The sequence below is a fragment of the Triticum aestivum genome, chromosome 2D, assembly GCF_018294505.1.
Source record: "Triticum aestivum cultivar Chinese Spring chromosome 2D, IWGSC CS RefSeq v2.1, whole genome shotgun sequence".
NCBI classification, from domain to species: Eukaryota; Viridiplantae; Streptophyta; class Magnoliopsida; order Poales; family Poaceae; genus Triticum; species Triticum aestivum.
This window is the reverse complement of record NC_057799.1, coordinates 124,228,079-124,245,341: the sequence shown is the minus strand read 5'-3', so window position 1 is coordinate 124,245,341 and position 17,263 is coordinate 124,228,079.

Genomic DNA, 17,263 nt, shown 5'->3' with positions numbered 1-17,263 from the left:
ATTTATGGACTGGTGCAAGCCTCTCGGAGTTGGAATATACGCTTTGATATTGTGATCAAAGCATATGGTTTTATATAGACTTTTGGAGAAGCCTGTATTTACAAGAAAGTGAGTGGGAGCTCTGTAGCATTTCTGATATTATATGTGGATGACATATTGTTCATCGTAAATGATACTGAATTTCTGAATAGCATAAAAGGATACTTGAATAAGAATTTTTCAATGAAAGACCTCGGTGAAGCTGCTTATATATTAGGCATCAAGATCTATAGAAATAGATAAAGATGCTTAATTGGGCTTTCACAAAGCACATACCTTGATAAAGTTTTGAAGAAGTTCAAAATGGATCAAGCAAAGAAATGGTTCTTGTCTGTGTTACAAGGTGTGAAGTTGAGTTAGACTCAATGCCCGACCACTTCAGAAGATAGAGAGAAAATGAAAGTCATTCCCTATGCTTCACCCATAGGTTCTATCATGTATGCAATGCCCGACCACTGCGGGATGATGCATTACGGAATGAGTAAAGAGACTTGCCGGTAACGAGATTGAACTAGGTATTGAGATACAGATGATCGAATCTCGGGCAAGAAACATACCGATGACAAAGGGAACAACGTATGTTGTTATGTGGTTTAACCGATAAAGATCTTCGTAGAATATGTAGGAACCAATATGAGCATCCAGGTTCTGCTATTGGTTATTGACCGGAGATGAGTCTCGGTCATGTCTACATAGTTCTCGAACCCGTAGGGTCCGCATGCTTAACGTTCGATGACGATTGGTATTATGAGTTTATGTGTTTTGATGTACTGAAGGTTGTTCGGAGTCCCGGATGTGATCACGGACATGACGAGGAGTCTCTAAATGGTCGAGACATAAAAATCGATATATTGGAAGGCTATGTTTGGACATCGGAATGGTTCCGGGTGAGTTCGGGCATTTACCGGAGTACCGGGGGGTTACCGGAACCCCCCGGGGACTTATTGGACCTTAATGGGCCATAGTGGAGAGAGAGAGAGGGGCGGCCAGGGCATGCCGCGTGCCCCCTCCCCCTTGGTTCTGAATTGGACTAGGGAAGGGGGGGCGGCGCCCCCCTTTCCTTCTCCCTCTCTCCTCCTTCCCCCTTCTCCTACTCCAACTAGGGAAAGGGGGAATCCTACTCCCATCGGGAGTAGGACTCCCCCCTTGGGCGCACCATGATAGGGCCGGCCCTCCCCCTCCTCCACTCCTTTATATACGGGGGAGGGGGCACCCCATAGACAAAAGTTGATTGTTTAGCCGTGTGCAGTGCCCCCCTCCATAGATTTCCACCTCGGTTATATCGTTGCCGTGCTTAGGCGAAGCCCTGCGCCGGTAGCTTCATCATCACGTCACCACGCCGTCGTGCTGACGAAACTCTCCCTCAACCTCAGCTGGATCTAGAGTTCGTGGGACGTCACCGAGCTGAACATGTGCAGATCGTGGAGGTGCCATACCTTCGGTGCTAGGATCGGTCGGATTGTGAAGACGTACGACTACATCAACCGCGTTGTCATAACGCTTCCGCTTTCGGTCTACGAGGGTACGTGGACAACACTCTCCCCTCTTGTTGCTATGCATCACCTAGAGGGATCATGCGTCTGTGTAGGATATTTTTTTAAATTACTGCGTTCCCCAACAGGGCGCCCCCCCAAGCCTAATCCGAATTGGGGAGGGGGGCCGGCCCCCTTTCCTTCTTCCCCTTCCTTCCCCCTCCTAGTTGGACTAGGAAAGGGGGGAACCTACTCCTAGTAGGAGTAGGAATCCCCCCTTGGGGGCGCACCATGAGGCCGACCGGCGCCCTCCTCCCCTCCTTTATGTACGGGGGAGGGGCACCCCATAGACACACAAGTTGATTCTTAGCCGTGTGCCGTGCCCCCTCCACATATTTCCACCTCGGTCATATTGTCGTAGTGCTTAGGCGAAGCCCTGCGTCGGTAACTTCATCAGCACCGTCAACACGCCGTCTGCTACCTCTTCAGCACTGCGTTGGTTTTCCCTTGAAGAGGAAAGGGTGATGCAGCAAAGTAGCGTAAGTATTTCCCTCAGTTTTTGAGAACCAAGGTATCAATCCAGTAGGAGGACACGCTCAAGTCCCTCGTACCTACACAAACAAATAAGAACCTTGCAACCAACGCGATAAAGGGGTTGTCACGGCCACTTGCAAAAGTGAGATCTGATAGAGATGATAAGATATTATTTTTGGTATTTTTATGATAAAGATTAAAAGTAAACATTGCAAAATAAAAAGAGCCAGAAATAACTCGTTGACGGGAGATTAATATGATGGAAAATAGACCCGGGGGCCATAGGTTTCACTAGTGGCTTCTCTCAAGATAGCATAAATATTTATGGTGGGTATCTAGGTATGATCATGTATATAGGCATCACGTCCGTGACAAGTAGACCGACTCCTGCCTGCATCTACTACTATTACTCCACACATCGACCGCTATCCAGCATGCATCTAGAGTATTAAGTTGATAAGAACGGAGTAACGCTTTAAGCAAGATGACATGATGTAGAGGGATAGACTCATGCAATATGATATAAACCCCATCTTTTTATCCTCGATGGCAACAATACAATACGTGTCGTTTCCCCTACTGTCACTGGGATTGAGCACCGCAAGATTGAACCCAAAGCTAAGCACTTCTCCCATTGCAAGAAAGATCAATCTAGTAGGCCAAACCAAACTGATAATTTGAAGAGACTTCCAAAGATAACCAATCATACATAAAAGAATTCGGAGAAGATTCAAATATTGTTCATAGATAATCTTGATCATAAACCCACAATTCATCGGATCTCGACAAACACACCACAAAAGAAGATTACATCGAATAGATCTCCAAGAGAATGGAGGAGAAGTTTATATTGAGATCCAAAGAGAGAGAAGAAGCCATCTAGCTAATAACTATGGACCTGAAGGTCTGAGGTAAACTACTCACACATCATCGGAGAGGCTATGGTGTTGATGTAGAAGCCCTCCGTGATCAATGCCCCCTCCAGCGGAGCACCGGAAAAGGCCCCAAGATGGGATATCATGGGTACAGAAGGTTGCGGCGGTGGAATTAGGTTTTCATGGTGCCCCTCTATGGTTTCAGGGTACGTAGGTATATATAGGAGGAAGAAGTTGGTCGGTGGAGCCACGAGGGGCCCATGAGGGTGGAGGGCGTGTCCAGGGGGTAGGCGTGCCCCCTGCCTCGTGGCCTCCTTGTTGGTTGCTCGACGTCCACTCCAAGTCCTCTGGATCACGTTTGTTCCAAAAATCACGCTCCCGAAGGTTTCATTCCGTTTGGACTCCGTTTGATATTCTTTTTCTGCGAAACACTGAAATAGGCAAAAAGACTGCAATTTGGGCTGGGCCTCCGGTTAATAGGTTAGTCCCAAAAATAATATAAAAGTGTATAATAAAGCCCATTGAACATCCAAAACAAATAATATAATAGCATGGAACAATAAAAAATTATAGATACGTTGGAGACGTATCAAGCATCCCCAAGCTTAATTCATGCTCATCCTCGAGTAGGTAAATGATAAAAACATAATTTTTGATGTGGAATGCTTCTTAGCATAATTTTCAATGTAATTCTTTTTATTGTGGCATGAATATTTAGATCCCAAAGATTCAAGATAAAAGTTTAATGTTGACGTAAAAACAATAATACTTCAAAAATGCTAACCAAGCAATTATGTCTTATCAAAATAACATAGCCAAAGAAAGCTTATCCCTACAAAATCATATAGTTAGGCCATGCTTCAATTTCGTCACACAAAACGTTCTCATCATGCATAACCCCGATGACAAGCCGAGCAATTGGTTTATACGTTTTAACGTGCTTCAGCCTTTTCAACCCTTACGCAATACATGAGCGCAAGCCATGGATATAACACTGTGGGTGGAATAAAGTATAATGATGGGGGTTATGTGAGAAGACAAAAAGGTAGAAAGTCTCACATTGACGTGGCTAATCAATAGGCTATGGAGATGCCCATCAATTGATGTCAATGAGAGGAGTAGGGATTGCCATGCAACGGATGCACTAGAGCTATAAATATATGAAAGCTCAACAAAAGAAACTAAGTGGATGTGCATCCAACTTGCTTGCTCACGAAGACCTAGGGCATTTTGAAGAAGCCCGTCATTGGAATATACAAGCCAAGTTCTATAATGAAAAATTCCCACTAGTATATGAAAGTGACAACATAGGAGACCCTCTATCATGAAGATTACGGTGCTACTTTGAAGTACAAGTGTGGAAAAAGGATAGTAACATTGTCCCTTCTCTCTTTTTCTGTCATTCATTTTTTTCTTTTTTTTCTTTTTTTTCTTGGGCCTTCTCTTTTTTTGGCCTCTTTCTTTATCTAGTCCGGAATCTCATCCCGACTTGTGGGGGAATCATAGTCTCCATCATCCTTTCCTCACATGGGACAATGCTCTAATAATGATGATCATCACACTTTTTTTACTTACAACTCAAGAATTACAACTCAATACTTAGAACAAAATATGACTCTATGTGACTTTTATTACTTACAACTCAAGAATTACAACTCAATACTTAGAACAAAATATGACTCTATGTGAATGCCTCCGGCGATGTACCGGGATATGCAATGAATCAAGAGTGACATGTATGAAAAATTATGAATGGTGGCTTTGCCACAAATACGATGTCAACTACATGATCATGCAAAGCAATATGACAATGATGGAGCGTGTCATAATAAACGGAACGGTGGAAAGTTGCATGGCAATATATCTCGGAATGGCTATGGGAATGCCATGATAGGTAGGTATGGTGGCTGTTTTGAGGAAGATATAAGGAGGTTTATGTGTGATAGAGAGTATCATATCACGGGGTTTGGATGCACCGGTGAAGTTTGCACCAACTCTCAAGGCGAGAAAGGGCAATGCACGGTACCATAGAGGCTAGAAAATTGTGGAAGGTTGAGAGTGCGTATAATCCATGGACTCACATTAGTCATAAAGAACTCATATACTTATTGCAAAAGTTTATTAGCCCTCGAAGCAAAGTACTACTACGCATGCCCCTAGAGGGATAAATTGGTAGGAAAAGACCATCGCTCGTCCCCGACCGCCACTCATAAGGAAAGCAATAAAAGAACACCTTATGTGTCAAAATTGTCACACAACTTTTACCATACGTGCATGCTACGGGACTTGCCAACCTTAACACAAGTATTTCTCAATTTCACAATTACTCAACTAGCACACTCTAATATTACCATCTTTATATCTCAAAACACTTATCAAGTATCAAACTTCTCATGATATTCAATGAACTCAATATGGAAGTTTTTATTATGCTCATCTTGGATGCCTATCTCACAATTACAGCAAATTACCATGTTGTTTAAGACTCTCAAAATAATATAAGTGAAGCATGAGAGATCAATAATTTCTATAAAATAAAACCACCACCGTGCTCTAAAAGATATAAGTGAAGCACTAGAGCAAAAACTATATAGCTCAAAAGATATAAGTGAAGCACATAGAGTATTCTAAGAAATTCTGAATCATGTGTGTCTCTCTCAAAAGGTGTGTACAGCGAGGATGATGGTGACAAACTAAAAATTAAAGACTCAAATCATACAAGACGCTCCAAGCAAAACACATATCATGTGATGAATAAAAATATAGCCCCAAGTAAAGTTACGGATAGACGAAGACGAAAGAGGGGATGCCTTCCGGGGCATCCCCAAGCTTAGGCTTTTGGTTGTCCTTGAATTTTACCTTGGGGTGCCTTGGGCATCCCCAAGCTTAGGCTCTTGCCAATCCTTGTTCTATAATACATCAAAGCTTTACCCAAAACTTGAAAACTTCACAACACAAAACTTAACAGAAAATCTCGTGAGCTCCGTTAGCGAAAGAAAACAAAACACCACTTCAAGGTACTGTAATGAACTCATTATTTATTTATATTGGCGTTAAATCTAATGTATTCCAACTTTTCTATGGTTCATAAACTCCATTACTAGCCATAGATTCATTAAAATAAGCAAACAACACACAAAAAACAGAATCTGTCAAAAACAGAACAGTCTGTAGTAATCTGTAACTAAAGCAAACTTCTGGAACTCCAAAAATTCTAAAATAGACTGCTGGACGTGAGAAATTTATCTATTAATCATATGCAAAAAGAATCAACTAAATATCGCTCTCGAATAAAAAGTTGTAGCTAATCTCGTGAGCGCTAAAGTTTCTGTTTTTACAGCAAGATCGCAAAGACTTTCCCCAAGTCTTCCCAAAGGTTCTACTTGGCACAAACACTAATTAAAACACAAAACCACATCTAAACAGAAGCTAGATGGATTATTTATTCCTAAACAGAACCAAAAAGCAAAAACTGAAATAAAATTGGGTTGCCTCCCAACAAGCGCTATCGTTTGACACCCCTAGCTGGGCATAAAACCGAAGATAGATCTAGGTATTACCATCTTTGGTAGGCAATCCATAGGTGGCTCTCATAATAGATTCATATGGTAATTTAATTTTATTTCTAGGGAAGTGTTCGATGCCTTTCCTTAACGGAAATTGGAATCTAATATTCCCTTCCTTCATATCAATGATTGCACCAATTGTTCTAAGGAAAGGTCTACCAAGAATAATAGGACATGAAGGATTGCAATCTATATCAAGAACAATGAAATCTACGGGCACATAATTCCTATTTGCAACAATAAGAACATCATTAGTTATTCCCATAGGTTTCTTAATGGTGGAATCCGCAAGGTGCAAGTTTAAAGAACAATCATCAAATTCACGGAAACCTAACAAATCACACAAAGTTTTTGGGATCGTGGAAACACTAGCACCCAACTCACACAAAGCATAGCATTCATGATCTTTAATTTTAATTTTAATTGTAGGTTCCCATTCATCATAAAGTTTTCTAGGGATAGAAACTTCCAACTCAAGTTTTTCTTCATAAGATTGCTTCAAAGCATCAACAATATGTTTAGTAAAAGCTTTATTTTGACTATAAGCATGCGGAGAATTTAGCACGGATTGCAACAAGGAAATACAATCTATTAAAGAACAATTATCATAATTAAATTCCTTGAAATCCAAGATAGTGGATTCATTGCTATCTAAAGTTTTGAGCTCTTCAATCCCACTTTTACCAATTTTAGCATCAAGATCTAAAAACTCCGAATTTTTGGGACGCCTTCTAACTAAAGTTGACTTATCTCCAGTCCCATCAAGATTAATATTGCAAAACAAGGATTTAATAGGGGACACATCAATAACTTTTAGATCTTCATCTTTATTATCATAAAAACTTTCCGGTTTTGGCGGCCATCTTATTAACTAGGGTGGCCTGCTTATCCGAAATTTCAGCTATTAATTTTTCAAGATGAGCAATCTGAGATTTCAATCCATAAAATTCCTTAGAAATGTCATCAAGTTCTTTATTCATGTACTCCGTAAAGCCTTTTTGTTCCTTGAGATCATTTCTAAAGAAATTATTATGCTCAAATTGTAAAGTCATAAAGCTTCTGACATTGCTTTCAATCTCTTCCAACCTTTTAAGGTGAAGATCACCAAATCTAGGCAGGGCCATAAGGGCAACAAGCAACAAGAGGCAAGCGAAAAAGAGGCGAACAGAAAAGAGGGCGAATAAAACGGCAAGGGTGAAGTGGGGGAGAGGAAAACGAGAGGCAAATGGCAAATAATGTAATGCGAGGGATAAGAGTTGGTGATGGGTACTTGGTATGTCTTGACTTGCGCGTAGACTCCCCGGCAACGGCACCAGAAATCCTTCTTGCTACCTCTTGAGCACTGCGTTGGTTTTCCCTTGAAGAGGAAAGGGTGATGCAGCAAAGTAGCGTAAGTATTTCCCTCAGTTTTTGAGAACTAAGGTATCAATCCAGTAGGAGGCCACACTCAGGTCCCTCGTACCTACACAAACAAATAAGAACCTTGCAACCAACGCGATAAAGGGGTTGTCACGGCCACTTGCAAAAGTGAGATCTGATAGAGATGATAAGATATTATTTTTGGTATATTTATGATAAAGATTAAAAGTAAAGATTGCAACATAAACGGCGCCAGAAATAACTCGTTGACGAGAGATTAATATGATGGAAAATAGACCCGGGGGCTATAGGTTTCACTAGTGGCTTCTCTCAAGATAGCATAAGTATTTACGGTGGGTAAACAAATTACTGTCGAGCAATTGATAGAACTGAGCATAGTTATGAGAATATCTAGGTATGATCATGTATATGGGCATCACGTCCGTGACAAGTAGACCGACTCCTGCCTGCATCTACTACTATTACTCCACACATCGACCGCTATCCAGCATCCATCTAGAGTAGTAAGTTCATAAGAATGGAGTAACGCTTTAAGCAAGATGACATGATGTAGAGGGATAAACTCATGCAATATGATATAAACCCCATCTTTTATCCTCGATGGCAGCAATACAATATGTGTCTTTTCCCCTACTGTCACTGGGATCGAGCACCGCAAGATTGAACCCAAAGCTAAGCACTTCTCCCAATGCAAGAAAGATCAATCTAGTAGGACAAACCAAACTGATAATTCGAAGAGACTTGCAAAGATAACCAATCATACATAAAAGAATTCAGAGAAGATTCAAATATTGTTCATAGATAATCTTCATCATGAACCCACAAATCATCGGATCTCGACAAACACACCGCAAAAGAAGATTACATCGAATAGATCTCCAAGAGAATCAAGGAGAACTTTGTATTGAGATCCAAAGAGAGAGAAGAAGCCATCTAGCTAATAACTATGGACCCGAAGGTCTGAGGTAAATAACTCACACATCATCGGAGAGGCTATGGTGTTGATGTAGAAGCCCTCCATGATCAATGCCCCCTCCGGTGGAGCACCGGAAAAGGCCCCAAGATGGGATCTCACGGGTACAGATGGTTGCGGTGGTGGAATTAGGTTTTCGTGGTGCCCCTCGATGGTTTCGGGGTACATAGGTATATATAGGAGGAAGAAGTAGGTCGGTGGAGCCACGAGGGGCCCATGAGGGTGGAGGGTGCGCCCAGGGGGCTAGGTGCGCCCCCTGCCTCGTGGCCTCCTTGTTGGTTGCTTGACGTCCACTCCAAGTCCTCTGGATCACGTTTGTTCCAAAAATCACGCTCCCGAAGGTTTCATTCCGTTTGGACTCCGTTTGATTTTCTTTTTCGGCGAAACACTGAAATAGGCAAAAAAACAGCAATTTGGGCTGGGCCTCCAGTTAATAGGTTAGTCCCAAAAATAATATAAAAGTGTATAATAAAGCCCATTGAACATCCAAAACAGATAATATAATAGCATGGAACAATCAAAAATTATAGATATGTTGGAGACGTATCACCGTCGTGCTAACGAAACTCTCCCTCGACCTCAGCTGGATCTAGGAGTTCGAGGGACGTCACCGAGCTGAACGTGTGCAGATCACGGAGGTGCCGTGCATTCGGTACTTGATCGGTTGGGTCGCGAAGACGTTCGACTACATCAACCGCGTTACTTAACGCTTCCGCTTTCGGTCTACGAGGGTACGTGGACACACTCTCCCCGCTCGTTGCTATGCTTCTCCTAGATAGATCTTGCATGATCGTAGGAATTTTTTTGAAATACTATGTTCCCCAACAGTGGCATCCGAGCCAGACCTATGCTTAGATGTTATATGCACGAGTAGAACACAAAGAGTTCTGGGCGATAATAGTCATACTGCTTACCAACATGTCATACTTTGATTTGGCGGTACTGTTGGGTGAAGCGGCCCAGACCGACATTACATGACCGCGTTCATGAGACAGGTTCTACAGCCGTGCTTCGCACATAGGTGGCTAGTGGGTGTCTGTTTCTCCAACTTTAGTTGAATCGAGTGTGACTACGCCCGGTCCTTGTTGAAGGTTAAAACAGCAAACTTGACGAAAAATCGTTGTGGTTTTGATGCGTAGGTAAGAACGGTTCTTGCTAAGCCCGTAGTAGCCACGTAAAACTTGCAACAACAAAGTAGAGGACGTCTAACTTGTTTTTGGAGGGCATGTTGTGATGTGATATGGTCAAGACGTGATTATATAAATTGTTGTATGAGATGATCATGTTTTGTAACACAGTTATCGGCAACTGGCAGGAGCCATATGGTTGTCACTTTATTGTATGAAATGCAATCGCCATGTAATTGCTTTACTTTATCACTAAGCTGTAGCGATAGTCGTAGAAGCAATAGTTGGCGAGACGACAACGATGCTTCGATGGAGATCAAGGTGTCAAGCCGGTGACGATGGTGATCATGACGGTGCTTTGGAGATGGAGATCGAAGGCACAAGATGATGATGTTCGTATCATATCACTTATATTGATTGCAAGTGATGTTTATCCTTTATGCATCTTGTTTTGCTTAGTACGGCAGTAGCATTATAAGATGATCTCTCACTAAATTTCAAGGTATAAGTATTCTCCCTGAGTATGCACCATTGCTACAGTTCGTCGTGCTGAGACACCACGTGATGATCGGGTGATAAGCTCTACGTTCACATACAATGGGTGCAAGCCAGTTTTGCACATGCAGAATACTCGGGTTAAACTTGATGAGCCTAGCATATGCAGATATGGCCTCGGAACACTGAGACCGAAAGGTCGAGCGTGAATCATATAGCAGATATGATCAACATAGTGATGTTCACCATTGAAAACTACTCCATCTCACATGATGATCGGACATGGTTTAGTTGATGTGGATCACGCGATCACTTAGATGATTAGAGGGATTTCTATCTAAGTGGGAGTTCTTAAGTAATATGATTAATTGAACTTTAATTTACCATGAACTTAGTACCTGATAGTATTTTTCATGTCTATGTTGTTGTAGATAAATGGCCCGTGCTGTTGTTCCGTTGAATTTTAATGCGTTCCTAGAGAAAGCTAAGTTGAAAGATGATGGTAGCAATTACACGGACTAGGCCCGTAACTTGAGGATTATCCTCATTGCTACACAGAAGAATTACATCCTGGAAGCACCGCTAGGTGCCAAACCCGCTGCAGGAGCAACGCCAGATGTTATGAACGTCTGGCAGAGCAAAGCTGATGACTACTCGATAGTTCAGTGTGCCATGCTTTACGGCTTAGAACCGGGACTTCAACGACGTTTTGAACGTCATGGAGCATATGAGATGTTCAGGAGTTGAAGTTAATATTTCAATAAAATGCCCGGATTGAGATATATGAAGTCTCTAATAAGTTCTATAGCTGCAAAATGGAGGGGAATAGTTCTGTCAGTGAGCATATACTCAGAATGTCTAGGTACCACAATCAGTTGACTCAGCTGGGAGTTAATCTTCCAGTTGATAGTGTCACTGACAGAGTTCCTCAATCACTGCCACCAAGCTACAAGAGCTTCATGATGAACTATAATATGCAAGGGATGGATAAGACGATTCCCGAGCTCTTCGCAATGCTAAAGGCTGCGGAGGTAGAAATCAAGAAGGAGCATCAAGTGTTGATTGTCAATAAGACCACTAGTTTCAAGAAGAAGGGCAAAGGAAAGAAGGAGAACTTCAAGAAGAACGACAAACAAGTTGCTGCTCAAGGGAAGAAGCCCACGTCTGGACCTAAGCCTGAGACTAAGTGCTTCTACAGCAAAGGGACTGGTCACCGGAAGCGGAACTGCCCCAAGTATTTGGCGGAGAAGAAGGATGGCAAAGTGAAAGGTATATTTGATATACATGTTATTGATGTGTACATTACTAATGCTCGCAGTAGCGCCTGGGTATTTCATACTGGTTCTGTTGCTAATATTTGCAACTCGAAACAGGGGCTATGAACTAAGCGAAGATTGGCTAAGGACGAGGTGACGATGCGCGTGGGAAATGGTTCCAAAGTCGATATGATCGTTGTCGGCACGCTACATCTACATCTACCTTCGGGATTAGTTTTAGACCTGAATAATTGTTATTTGGTGCCAGCGTTAAGCATGAACATTATATCTGGATCTTGTTTGATGCGAGACGGTTATTCATTTAAATCAGAGAATAGTGGTTGTTCTATTTATATGAGTAATATCTTTTATGGTCATGCACCCTTGATGAGTGGTCTATTTTTACTAAATCTTGATAGTAGTGATACACATATTCATAGTATTGAAGCCAAAAGATATAAGTTTAATAATGATAGTGCAACTTATTTGTGGCACTACCGTTTAGGTCATATTGGTGTAAAGCGCATGAAGAAACTCCATGCTGATGGGCTTTTGGAATCACTTGATTATGAATCACTTGATGCTTGTTGGAAATAATACATACTGATGTATGCGGCGGGTATCGTTATTTTCTGACCTTCACAGATGATTTGAGCAGATATGGGTATATCTACTTGATGAAACATAAGTCTGAAACATTTGAAAAGTTCAAAGAATTTCAGAGTGAAGTGGAAAATCATCGTAACAAGAAAATAAAGTTTCTACGATCTGATCGTGGAGGAGAATATTTGAGTTACGAGTTTGGTCTGCATTTGAAACAATGCAGAATAGTTTCGCAACTCACGCCACCAGGAACACCACAGCGTAATGGTGTGTCCGAACGTCGTAATCGTTTTTATTAGATATGGTGCGATCTATGATGTCTCTTACTGATTTACCGCTATCGTTTTGGGGTTATGCTCTAGAGACGGCTGCATTCACGTTAAATAGGGCACTATCTAAATACTTGACCATGACGAACCTACGAACTATGAGGAAGCGATGATGAGCCCAGATTCCGCGAAATGGATTGAGGCCATGAAATCTGAGATGGGATCCATGTATGAGAACAAAGTATGGACTTTGGTTGACTTGCCCGATGATTGGCAAGCCATAGAGAATAAATGGATCTTCAAGAAGAAGACTGACGCTGACGGTAATATTACTGTCTACAAAGCTCGACTTGTTGCGAAAGGTTTTCGACAAGTTCAAGGAGTTGACTACGATGAGACCTTCTCACCCGTAGTGATGCTTAAGTCCGTCCGAATCATGTTAGCAATTGCCGCATTTTATAATTATGAAATTTGGCAAATGGATGTCAAATTTGCATTCGTTAATGGATATCTTAAAGAAGAGTTGTATATGATGCAACCAGAAGGTTTTGTCGATCCAAAAGGTGCTAACAAAGTGTGCAAGCTCCATCGATCCATTTATGGACTGGTGCAAGCCTCTCGGAGTTGGAATATACGCTTTTGATAGTGTGATCAAAGCATATGGTTTTATACAGACTTTTGGAGAAGCCTGTATTTACAAGAAAGTGAGTGGGAGCTCTGTAGCATTTCTGATATTATATGTGGATGACATATTGTTGATCGGAAATGATACTGAATTTCTTTATAGGATAAAAGGATACTTGAATAAGAATTTTTCAATGAGAGACCTCGGTGAAGCTGCTTATATATTAGGCATCAAGATCTATAGAGATAGATCAAGATGATTAATTGGACTTTCACAAAGCACATACCTTGATAAAGTTTTGAAGAAGTTCAAAATGGATCAAGGAAAGAAAGGGTTCTTGCCTATGTTACAAGGTGTGAAGTTGAGTTAGACTCAATGCCCGACCAGTGCAAAAGATAGAGAGAAAATGGAAGTCATTCCCTATGCTTCAGCCATAGGTTCTATCATGTATGCAATGTTGTGTACCAGACCTGATGTGTGCCTTCTATTAGTTTAGCATGGAGGTACCAAAGTAATCCAGGAGTGGATCACTGGACAGCGGTCAAGAACATCCTGAAATACCTGAAAAGGACTAAGGATATGTTTCTCGTTTATGGAGGTGACAAAGAGCTCGTCGTAAATGGTTACGTCGATGCAAGCTTTGACACTGATCCGGATGACTCTAAGTCACAAACGGATACGTATTTTTATTGAATGGTGGAGCTGTGAGTTGGTGCAGTTCCAAGCAGAGCGTCGTGGCGGGATCTACGTGTGAACCGGAGTACATAGCTGCTTCAGACACATCAAATGAAGGAGTCTGGATGAAAGAGTTCACATCCGATCTAGGTGTCATACCTAGTGCATGGGGTCCAGTGAAAATCTTTTGTGACAATACTGGTACAATTGCCTTGGCAAAGGAACCCAGATTTCACAAGAGAACCAAGCACATCAAGAGACGCTTCAATTCCATCCGCGATCAAGTCAAGGAGGGAGACATAGAGATTTGCAAGATACATACGGATCTGAATGTTGCAGACCCGTTGACTAAGCCTCTCTCACGAGCAAAACATGATCAGCACCAAGACTCCATGGGTGTTAGAATCATTACTGTGTAATCTAGATTATTGACTCTAGTGCAAGTGGGAGACTGAAGGAAATATGCCCTAGAGGAGTTGTTCTCCTTATATCATGATAAATGTTTATTATTCAAGCTAGAATTGTATTAACCGGAAACTTAGTACATGTGTGAATACATAGACAAACAGAGTGTCACTAGTATGCCTCTACTTGACTAGCTCATTAATCAAAGATGGTTAAGTTTCCTAACCATAGACATGAGTTGTCATTTGATGAACGGGATCACATCATTAGAGAATGATGTGATTGACTTGACCCATCTGTTAGCTTAGCACTATGATCGTTTAGTTAATTGCTATTGCTTTCTTCATAACTTATACATGTTCCTATGACTATGAGAATATGCAACTCCCGAATACCGGAGGAACACTTAGTGTGCTATCAAACATCACAACGTAACTGGGTGATTATAAAGATGCTCTACAGGTGTCTCCGATGGTGTTTGTTGAGTTGGCATAGATCGAGATTATGATTTGTCACTCCGATTGTCGGAGAGGTATCTCCGGGCCCTCTCGGTCATGCACATCACTATAAGCCTTGCAAGCAGTGTGACTAATGAGTTAGTTACGGGATGATGCATTACGGAACGAGTAAAGAGACTTGCCGGTAACGAGATTGAACTAGGTATGATGATACCGACGATCGATCTCGGGCAAGTAACATACCGATGACAAAGGGAACAACGTATGTTGTTATGTGCTACCTCTTGAGCATGCGTTGGTTTTCCCTTGAAGAGGAAAGGGTGATGCAGCAAAGTAGCGTAAGTATTTACCTCAGTTTTGAGAACCAAGGTATCAATCCAGTAGGAGACAACGCACAAGTCACCTAGTACCTTCACAAACAATCAAGAACCTTGCAACCAACGTGATAAAGGGGTTGTCAATCCCTTCACGGTCACTCGCAAAAGTGAGATCTAATAAAGATAGTAAAGTAAATATTTTGGTATTTTGTTGTATAGATTGGAAAGTAAAGATTGCAAAATAGTAAACGAGATGCGATGTAAATAAAAGATATGCAATATAATAAGAAAGAGACCCGGGGGCCATAGGTTTCACTAGTGGCTTCTCACAAGATAGCATGTATTACGGTGGGTGAACAAATTACTGCCGAGCAATTGATAGAAAAGCGCATAGTTATGAAGATATCTAAGGCAATGATCATGACTATAGGCACCACGTCCGTGTCGAGTAGATCAAAACGATTCTGCATCTACTACTATTACTCCACACATCAACCGCTATCCAGCATGCATCTAGAGTATTATGTTCATAAGAACAGAGTAACACATTAAGCAAGATGACATGGTGTAGAGGGATAAACTCAAGAAATATGATATAAACCCCATCTTTTTATCCTCGATGGCAACAATAAAATACGTGCCTTGATGCCCCTACTGTCACTGGGAAAGGACACCGCAAGATTGAACCCAAAGCTAAGCACTTCTCCCATTGCAAGAAAGACCAATCTAGTAGGCCAAACTAAATCAATAATTCGAAGAGACTTGCAAAGATATCAAATCATGCATATAAGAATTCAGAGAAGAACCAAATAATATTCATAGATAATCTTGTTCATAAATCCACAATTCATCGGATCTCGGCAAACACACCGCAAAAGAGTATTACATCGAATAGATCTCCAAGAATATCGAGGAGAACTTTGTATTGAGAATCAAAGAGAGAGAAGAAGCCATCTAGCTAATAACTATGGACCCGAAGGTCTGTGGTAAACTACTCATGCTTCATCGGAGAGGCAATGGTGTTGATGTAGAAGCCCTCCGTGATCGATTCCCCCTCCGTCAGATTGCCGGAAAAGGCCCCAAGATGGGATCTCACGGGTACAGAAGGTTGCGGTGGTGGAAATGTGGTTTCGTGGCTCTCTCTGATGTTTCTAGGGTATAAGAGTATATGTAGGCAAAATAAGTACGTCGGTGGAGCGACGAGGGGCCCATGAGGGGGGGCACGCCTACCCCTGGCGCGCCCTCCTGCCTCATGGCGTTCCAGACATCAACTCCAAGTCTTCTGGATTGCTTTCGGTCCAAGAAAGATCATCGCAAAGGTTTCATTCCGTTTGGACTCCGTTTGGTATTCCTTTTCTGCGAAACTCTAAAATAGGCAACAAAAAAAACAGAAACTAACACTGGGCCTTCGGTTAATAGGTTAGTCCCAAAAATAATATAAAAGAGCATATTAAAGCCCATTAAACATCCAAAGCAGATAATATAATAGCATGCAACAATCAAAAATTATAGATACGTTGGAGACGTATCAAGCATCCCCAAGCTTAATTCCTGCTAGTCCTCGAGTAGATAAATGATAAAGACAGAATTTTTGATGTGGAATGCTACCTATCATAATTATCAACGTAATTTTCTTTATTGTGGCATGAATTTTCAGATCCGAAAGATTCAAAACAAAATTTTAATATTGACATAAAAATAATAATACTTCAAGCATACTAATAAAGTAATCATGTCTTCTCAAAATAACATGGCCAAAGAAAGCTATCCCTACAAAATCATATAGTCTGGCTATGCTCTATCTTCATCACACAAAATAATTAAATCATGCACAAACCCGATGACAAGCCAGGCAATTGTTTCATACTTTTGATGTTCTCAAACTTATTCAATCTTAACGCAATATATGAGCGTGAGCCATGGACATAGCACTATAGGTGGAATAGAATGGTGGTTGTGGAGAAGACAAAAAGGAAGAAGATAGTCTCACATCAACTAGGCGTATCAATGGGATATGGAGATGCCCATCAATAGATATCAATGTGAGTGAGTAGGGATTGCCATGCAACGGATGCACTAGAGCTATAAGTGTATGAAATTTCAACAAGAAACTAAGTGGGTGTGCATCCAACTCGCTTGCTCCCGAAGACCTAGGGCATTTGAGGAAGCCCATCATTGGAATATACAAGCCAAG